Source organism: Tachysurus vachellii, chromosome 7 (assembly GCF_030014155.1).
Source record: "Tachysurus vachellii isolate PV-2020 chromosome 7, HZAU_Pvac_v1, whole genome shotgun sequence".
Lineage (NCBI taxonomy): Eukaryota > Metazoa > Chordata > Actinopteri > Siluriformes > Bagridae > Tachysurus > Tachysurus vachellii.
Window position 1 is genome coordinate 5550552 of NC_083466.1, and position 9452 is coordinate 5560003.

A 9452-nucleotide genomic window follows, 5' to 3' on the forward strand; every position below is an offset into this window, starting at 1 on the left:
CATGCGATTTCCCTGGAAAATTGTCCATAGTGTGTGATTGCGTGAGTGAATGAGAGTGTGTGTGTGTGCCCTGCGATGGGTTGGCACTCCGTCCAGGGTGTATCCTTCCTTGATGCCCGATGACGCCTGAGATAGGCACAGGCTCCCCGTGACACGAAGTAGTTCAGATAAACGGTAGAAAATGAATGAATGAATGAATGAATGAATGAATGAATCAACATGTGATTAGCCTGTTCATAAAAATTCATAAGAGTGCACTTTACACTAAAGTCCCATACAGAGCTGCGCTGTTATCCACTGCAGCCAAAGTTTGTATGTCTTCATGTAGTGTCCTTTCTATTTTCAACAGACTTGTCTGGCACTCAATGTTTTAATCAGCTTTAAAAGAGCACTCCTCAGCATCCTTGTATTACCGAGCAGCCTGGAACGGCTCCAGAAGCCTCGTCCGAGCAGAATTGGCGACGTTTGTAAGATGCTTCCAGGGTGAAGGCTCTTGGCACACATGCCGACTCATAAGCTTGCACTGAATAAAATCCCAGGCCTCCAGCATGGCAAGCAGGAGTTCTTGCAATGACCCAACAATGCCTAGAAGAAGAGCTCCAGGACGCCCCCGGGTGCGATTGACCACACTTTTAACGGATCTTTACAGGCTACTCTGAGGGCCTGCTAAGAGTCTGTTTCTTCAATTTGATGCGCAAGTTCCTTTCTGAGTCCCTTTTCCTTGTATAATCGAGCAGCATGGAAGCCTCCAGGAGCCCAGTCGTATCAGCATTGGCAATGCTTGCACAAAGAAGGCTGTGGGCCCACAAGCTGCCTCAAAAGCCCACCGTGCATTGGCCAGGAATCAAACCCGGGGCTCCCGCGTGGCAGGTGAGAATTCTACCACTGAACCACCAATGCCTACGTTAAGGGGCTGTGGACACCTTCAGCAGAGGTTGGTGCTACTAGATCTTAGTGCTGTCATTGACACGGTAGATCACACCATACTCTTACATAGACTGGAAAACTGGGTAGGGCTTTCTGGGATGGTCCTCAAATGGTTTAAATCATACCTAAAAGGGAGAGGTTACTATGTGAACATAGGTAACCATAAATCTGAGTGGATATCCATGACATGTGGAGTCCCACAGGGCTCAATTCTTTCACCGCTTCTCTTTAATTTGTATATGCTCCCAATTGGTCAAATAATGAAAAAGAACCAAATTGCTTACCACAGCTATGCAGATGACACCCAGATATACTTAGCCCTGTCCCCTAATGACTACATCCCCATTGACTCTTTAAGTAAGTGCATTGATGAAATTAACAGTTGGATGCCTCAGAACTTCCTCCAGTTAAACAAAGACAAAACTGAAGTCATTGTATTCAGAAATAAAGATGAAACTCTCAAGGTTAACACATACCTGACTCTAGGGGTCTAAAGACACAAAATAAAGTCAGAAATCTTGGTGTAATTTTAGAGTCTGACCTTAATTTCAGTAGTCATGTGAAAGCGATAAGCAAATCAGCTTACTACCATCTCAGAAATATAGCCAGAATTAGATGTTTTGTCTCAAGATAGGACTTAGAGAAACTTGTTCATACTTTCATCACCAGCAGGGTGGATTATTGCAATGGACTCCTTACTGGGATCCCCAAAAAGACCATTAGACAGCTGCAGCTCATACAGAACGGTGCTGCCAGAATTCTGACCAGAACCAAAAAAATTGAGCACATCACTCTAGTCCTCAGGTCATTACACCGGCTTCCAGTTACATTTAGAATAGATTTTAAAGTATTGTTACTCGTTTATAAATCACTTCATGGCTTAGAACCGAAATACATTATAGATATGATAATTGAATATGAACCAAGATTACTCAGATCATCAGGATCAGGTCAGTTAGAGATACCATGGGTTCACTCAAAACAAGGTGCGTCAGCATTTAGTTATTATGCCACCTATAACTGGAATCAGCTTCCAGAAGAGCTCAGATGTGCTTCAACAGTAGACACTTTTAAATCAAGATTAAAACACATCTGTTTAACTCTGCATTTAATGAATGAGCACTGTGCTGCTTCACACTGACTGCACTTTTTATCCAAATCACTTTTATTCCTGTTTTACTCTTTTTTTTTGTTTAACATATTTTAAATTGTTTTTATTAAAGTTTTTATTTATCTATGTAAAGCACTTTGAATGACCTCTGTGTATGAAATGTGCTACACAAATAAACTTGCCTTGCCTTGCCTATTGATGAAAGGCCTAGTCAATATAAGTATAAGAACATCCTGGAGAGGGAGAAGTAGGGTAAACAGGGCAGGTAGGATTGAGAGAAATGGCAGAATTAGGACATCCAGGAGGTGATATCTCAGTCTCAGGACTGGATGGAGAGTAGGTGGGAGAAGAGGAGGCATAAGGAAAGCTGCCTAAAATAGTGAAGATGCCAGGAGTGCTTGGAAGCTTGGGATGACATACTGTAGAACTACTTTATATAGAAGCAATAAGATAAGAAGGCTGAGGACAAATAATCCACAGAGACTGTTGTTAAAATCCAAACACAAGTGTTCCCTTGGAGTCCAGAGAGGAATGTGCAGGTTTCAGGAAGTGTCAGGCTTAAGTAGAAGTAGTTTTTTTTTAATATAAACTCAGAAACGAGGTCGAAAATATTGGGAAATCAGAAAACCGTAAATCTATAAAAGGATAGGAGGAGACAAACTCTTAAACTTGAAAATAATGGGAAATCCGCTAGAGCATACAAATTAAAGGAAGGATAAATAGAGACAGCCTGACTGAGAATTTACGCACTTGACTGCACCACGCCTGGACGATAGGATTGGCATTACCTATGGAAAATGATCATTATTACGCATATGCGTTTCGCATTTACAGACTGTAATTGCTTTTGGAAGTAGGACTGCATCCTGGAGGTCAGCTATCAGGCCATAATGAGTGAAAGGAGGCCAAAAACCCCTGATGTTGCCACAATGTACCAAAGTCATGTGTCTCACAGTCTAAACCTCTGCCAACTTGCAGGCTTCTATAAGGGCAGTAAGTTCTGCTGCCTCTGCTGAGTAATGAGATGGGAGCTTACCTGAAAGTAAAATTTCTTTCTGGGTAATTGGTATATTTGTGGTGGCACATCTGACGGGGGATGGGTGAATAATGGACAACTAAAAGGGTCTGTCATTTTCTGATGCGGAGCCATGCTCAACGTTAGAAAAAACAAAGTGCACACCACTACACACACTCTACACACTCCACACTGGTGCGTTTTCTTAAAGCAACACTACACAGACTGTTCAGTGTATGACATCTAATTACCACATGAGCAGACAGTTTGATCGGCTGTATAATCGCTCTCACAGTACTTTGATGTTATATATAAATCAGTGTTGACAGCGCCACCTCAAGATGAACACACCTAATGTCTGTTAGGGTGGCTGAGTGGGGGAAGAATAAGGTGTAACACAAGCAGTTACTTGTACCATGGTCTGTCTTTGTAAAAAGCACAAATGTGCTGTTTGTAATATATTTTATCTTAAAAATGTATTTGTATTTGTAGAGATCAATGCCCTGATGTCGAAGGTCAACCAGCAAGAAGCTGAGAAGGCACTGTCAAAATGGTTCACCGGGGCAAGAGACAGAGGAGGACAGAGGGCATCAAGAATGCACCAAAGGATGTCTGTTTAAGGTTTTCTGAAAACTACTGTGGTAGTTCTTTTATTTTGTTCTCACTTTAATTTGCCAACTTGCAAATTTGATCTAACTCTAAATGTATTTTTTTTCCAAATACACTTTTTTCAATTTTTTCCAATACATTTCTTATTGAAGTATATTTAAAGATTTTCCAAACACTCTAGACTGCTTCTAAAAGATGTAAATATTAGAATGTTGTTTATAACATATTTCCAATACTTCATCACATGAGTGAATAGTAGCCTGTTACGACCGGGTCTAGGTCAGATCGTAACATACAGGTAAAAATTCAAACTCAGCATGAAAAGAGAAAAGGAACAAAAATACAAAACTGGCACGACAGTTTCACTTCTTGGATTTATTCAGTCTTCTCTTAGGTGGTTACGGCTTCAGAAGTCGGAAAGGCCAAAATAATAAATAAAACTCCCTCTAACTCAACAAGTACCACTCAGTTAACCTGATCCAAAGAAAAGAAAAGAAAATACATGTCCTTCCCTCGCTCCCTATCTAGCCAAAAACAATAATAAAAAACCGTATAACAAAACAGGCACCGACTTCCTACAAACCACCAAACAAGGTGTATTTGCAATATCTACATATAACAATATTTACAAAACTACATGGAAACACATACAACAGGACACACATACAACGAGGCAGAAAACACAAAATGACTAAGTCAACCCAAAATTTCAACAATTCACAGTGCTTTGCACAACGGGGTAACACGGCACGCAAGCCACAGCATACAGCATACAGCATACAACACAGCATTCAAAACCGGCTTTTTCTCTCTCACCCTTTCACTCTCGCTGACGTGGTTTAAATGTCCACCTGCAATCCCCATCCAGCCAATAGCATGACGAAGAGGCGGGTATTGTGTACTTTGTTGAATAATTTTTTATATTTCATGCATCAGGGTTCACATTTCTGTGCATTGTTTCATACATACACCTTTAAGATATGGTTAGAATTTAATACCAAATCAAATTTCCCTTAAAATATTACTTGTCAAAGTACCACTAACTTTATATTTAAATCTAAAAAAAATTATCAATACATACAATGTTTTTCTTAAATAGTTATTCTTAAATATCAATAGTTATGACTAGACTGATGTACAAATGTTAAATTCATTAAAGTATCACATTGCTTTTAATATAATAAATGCCTCTGCAAGATCTTTTGGTATATTGATGTCTTTTTTATTAAAGAAATGATTAAAAAAAAACAAAAGATGGCTTTGATAATTAATTGTCTTCACGATAAGTCATTGGTGGGCAGAGTGAAGAAAGTAGCCTGAATAAATAGAACACACACACACACACACACACACACACACACACTATTAGCACCGGGGGTGTTAATGATAGGGAATCATCTAATCTGACTTAACTGTAGAATATAACCTGACCTGCATTTCATCTTCTGCACCCAAATAGAGTGCCCAGGTACATGTAATTTTTACATTCTTTGTGTTTTATACTACACTAGATGCTAGACAGGTCAGGCAAGCACATTGTATTTGTACGATATATAATAGAATTATATTGACTGATATTATGATAGATGTCATCTTAATGTATATTTCCTAGAAATCTATATTTAGGAAAAATACCTGTTACCTATTATCTGTCAACATTGAAATTGTATAACAATGGACTGGGCTACATCCCAAAATTGCATGCAAGCATGCATCATACGAATGCCCAACACTATTGTATTTGCTACAGCAGCATGCAACCGGGCTGTATAAGAGGCTTAGAGTAATTAAACTATTATATCTTTAACTATTCATCGTGAATCTCTTTAGGTTGACCAGAAGCTCTGTATTGGCCCGTTTGCCCGTCATTCAAAACTATTGAATAATCGTGCGCTTGGATTTATCCAATCAGAGTGAAACAAGAGACTGCAACAACCAGAAAGGGAATTCCTGCTGTGTAGTAAATTGTAGGTCAACATAGTGTTAGGACTTGTGTGTCAATGATGTTGTTATTTGTGAACAAGCCCCGTTTTGCCTACCGGTTGTTAACGCGAGTTGCGTGACGATTAATAAACTGTCCAATCCGCGGAGGGTTTGTGTAAGGTGCCAGCCAATCATCTGTAAAATGGGCGGGGTCTATTTGGAGCGTGTATTGTAGCTCTGGACCGTAGCCTAATGGTTAGTGTGTTCGTCTATGAGTTCTGGCCCATAGACACTGGGATCGAAACCCGTGCGTGACTCTGTAAGAGCCTGTTGTTATTATATCCGCTCAGCAGTAGTTGTTGAAAGTAAAGTAAGAGCAAGTGACAGGTTTTGTAAAAGTTTAACATCTTCGAAGGTCTCTCGATCTCTTATAGCTTCATAGCCACGTTTTTTCTTGTGTGTGAATGTTTTTATTTATTTGGATTGTTTTGATGGGTTTATTAATCATGAATTTATTGCTTTATTTATAATCATACTAATAAAGGAATTCATATATACATGAATCTGTACATTTATTCATTATTAATGTAAAAGTATCATTTTGTTTTTGAAAAAAGAGAAAGATTTACATGAAATCATTTATTTATTTATTTATTGGTGTTTTTTTTATTATTATTTCTTTGTTTTTATTCACACATTTATTTCAAACATATTTATGTATTTACATTTCTATAAAATTGCATATTTTTGCATGCTTTCCTCTTTCCCCTTTTCATTTATCTATATGTTTGCAGTTAATATGAAAAATAGTAGTAAGTCATTGCTTCTTCCTAGCTGTTGCTCATGATAGAGCAATTTTTACATCTAAACTTTAGGATTTTCTTAAATTCTCAGGTATCATGACAGAAATACCCCAAAGTGCCATATCATTATAGGAATAATGATATTAAAAGTTAATTATTTGATGAGCAGCTATTGTTAGAGAGAATATGGAGGGCGGCTTCCATCAGCTGACAGTTTTATTGCCCCAATAAAACCATAAAACCATAAAACAATAAAACCATAAAACAATAAAAGTTTATGATTGTAATTATATGTTTCCTGATCGGAAATGGGTCAAAAGGTCATACCTTTTGATCTGACAGATGTAGGAAGTGGATCAAAGATCAAAGGTTATACCTTTGATCTGACAAATGTCTGTCATGTTTTATGATGTTAGGTTTAAGTTAAAAGATCATAATAAAGTTGAAAGATGTAGGAAGTGGATCAAAGGTCATACCTTTTGATCTGACAAATGTCTGTCATGTTTTATGATGTTAGGTTTAAGTTAAAAGATCATAATAAAGTTGAAAGATGTAGGAAGTGGATCAAAGGTCATACCTTTTGATCTGACAGATGTAGGAAGTGGATCAAAGATCAAAGGTCATACCTTTTGATCTGACAAATGTCTGTCATGTTTTATGATGTTAGGTTTAAGTTAAAAGATCATAATAAAGTTGAAAGATGTAGGAAGTGGATCAAAGGTCATACCTTTTGATCTGACAGATGTAGGAAGTGGATCAAAGATCAAAGGTCATACCTTTTGATCTGACAAATGTCTGTCATGTTTTATGATGTTAGGTTTAAGTTAAAAGTTCATAATAAAGTTTATGATTGTAAATATATAATGTTTCCTGATAGGAAATGGATCAAAGGCCATACCTTTTGATCTGACAAAAGTCTGTCATGTTTTATGTTCTGTTTAACACCATTGTATCTGCTTTCAAGTAATTAAAACAAGTTAGCCAATGGGGGGCTATCTATAACGTTAACGTCCCACGTGTGCACACGCTCCTGAACGGACACGCCCACCCCGGATTTAGTCTTCAAATACCATTTCACCCTCCTCCACGTGTAACGCGTATGTTTCATTGAGCATAGCTATGGCTGCTTGTCCAGATGCACCGAAGAAAATGCAAAAATCTACTATGTCAAAATTTGCAAAGACGTTAGAGCATGAAAGTTGTCAGTATTGGGGGATGTCAAACGGATGTACGGCTGTGTTGTGAAAAATCCTTGAACCTTAGGAGAATACACATTACATTATAATATTATAATATTATATAATGCATATATAGATATAATTATTATTATTATTAAGACGTGGTGTAATGATTAAGTGAAGATAATATATATGTATATGAGGTATATATATATATATATATAAGAACCACATTGGAGTCAGAGGGAATGGTTATAGGTTTATTGGTTATTATAAACATTCTCAGTAATCGGAGGGCGAAGTAGGGGAATAGTCTGGGGATCCAGGGCCATAATCAGAGGGAGAAGAAGGAATGTAATCTGGGGTTCCAGGGCCGGAATCAGAGGGAGGAGATGCCAAGGCAGGACTGAGAGGACGGATATAGGCATGAGGCACTGGAGGAGGAGGAGAAGCGGGAGTCCCGAGCTCAGGGTTGCAAAGCTCAACATGAGGACAGCCATCAGTTTGGGTTCTCTGATCCACGAGGTTAGGCAGAGGGGTTTGAGTCGAGGAAGTGCTAGTAAGAGGCCCTCTCACAATATGGAACAGCAGATGAGGATGCTCGGGGAGGTCAGGAGAACAGAGCTGTTCCAGACACGCAACGAGCTCATGGGTGATATGAAGTAGCTGGAAGCGGCGATAGCTTTCCATGACATCAGCGGCCATTGGCCTTGGGTAGAGAGACGGACGAGGATGGTGAGGTGAGGACATGATGGGGTAACCGGGATGAGCTGGCTGATGCGAAGGGTCTGAAGGGAGATAAGAGGAGTTAGAGGAGATAGAGGAACGGGAGCTTGAGATAAGTGTAAACAAGCCCAGCCTGTGCAAGGACAGGCTGAGATCATAGCATGAGATCATAGTATGAGATCATATCAAAACTCAAGCAGTTAACAGATTAGAGGAGTCAGCAAAGAACTCCATTGTTTTTGTACACAAGTAACATTATAGCAGCAAATAGCTTAACAATAATGACAACAGTATAGCAGCAAGAATTTAGCAAGAGTTTAGCAATAGTGACAATATAAGATGACAAATAGATAAGAGCTTTCTTTTAACATAATAACTTTTGACATAAATCAGACTCATAGAGTGACTTATAATTATTAAAAATCATGTATAGAAGAAAATAGCAAAGGAGAAACTTACCCATTGTAGTTGAATGAAGGATTAAATCTTCAGGACGTCTGGCACAGAAAAACTGAGAGGCAAATGTAACTAATGACCAGGGAGTGAAGCTCTTTTTTGAGCACACTTTTTAATAACAAAAATTGTTGTTTAGACATAATTGTTATGGCGAATGAAGAAGACCTAGGGTCACAGGCCTGGGCTCCCGGGCCTGGGTCCCGGGGAACTAAGGGGAGGAAAATCCATAAATGGGCATATGGGCAAAAGGTGAAGGAAAAACAAGGGGACTGCAAGGAACAGGACGTTACAAAAACATATGAGATGATTCCGGTAAATAAGATGACATAATGAAAAGGTGATATGAAAACCGGTCTGTGAGGGGGGGGACCGATAAGGAGGCGCGTGGAAACGTATATATAGAGGAGAATTTTTGGGGCCAAAGGTGTATGCGTAAAAAATCCCGTTACTCTGCAGGACCGTCCTGAGGGTTTTTGTTTTTGCATGCCGATGCTCTTCATGAAGATGCTTTTTCTTTTTGGGTTTTTGGGATTTCTTTTGTTACTTTCAAATTGGCAATTTCTCTTAGAGAATTGTTGGCTGATTGACCACAATAAAAGAAGTTTGCTCATTCTCATCCAGGTCTGGGGAGCTTTCCCATTGGTTTAATTCGTATTAATGTTAGTGCTATCAGTAAATTAAGTTTTAGTAACAATTATATAGTA

The 9452-nt window shown here is 38.7% G+C and overlaps 1 non-coding gene across 1 annotated transcript; it reads right to left on the reverse strand.

Moving 5' to 3' along the window:
- Positions 1 to 829: 829 nt before the first annotated feature.
- trnag-gcc (transfer RNA glycine (anticodon GCC)) lies at positions 830 to 900 on the reverse strand. The gene has a single exon. It is a non-coding gene; the product is annotated as a tRNA-Gly (tRNA).
- Between the last annotated feature and the right edge of the window lie 8552 nt (positions 901 to 9452).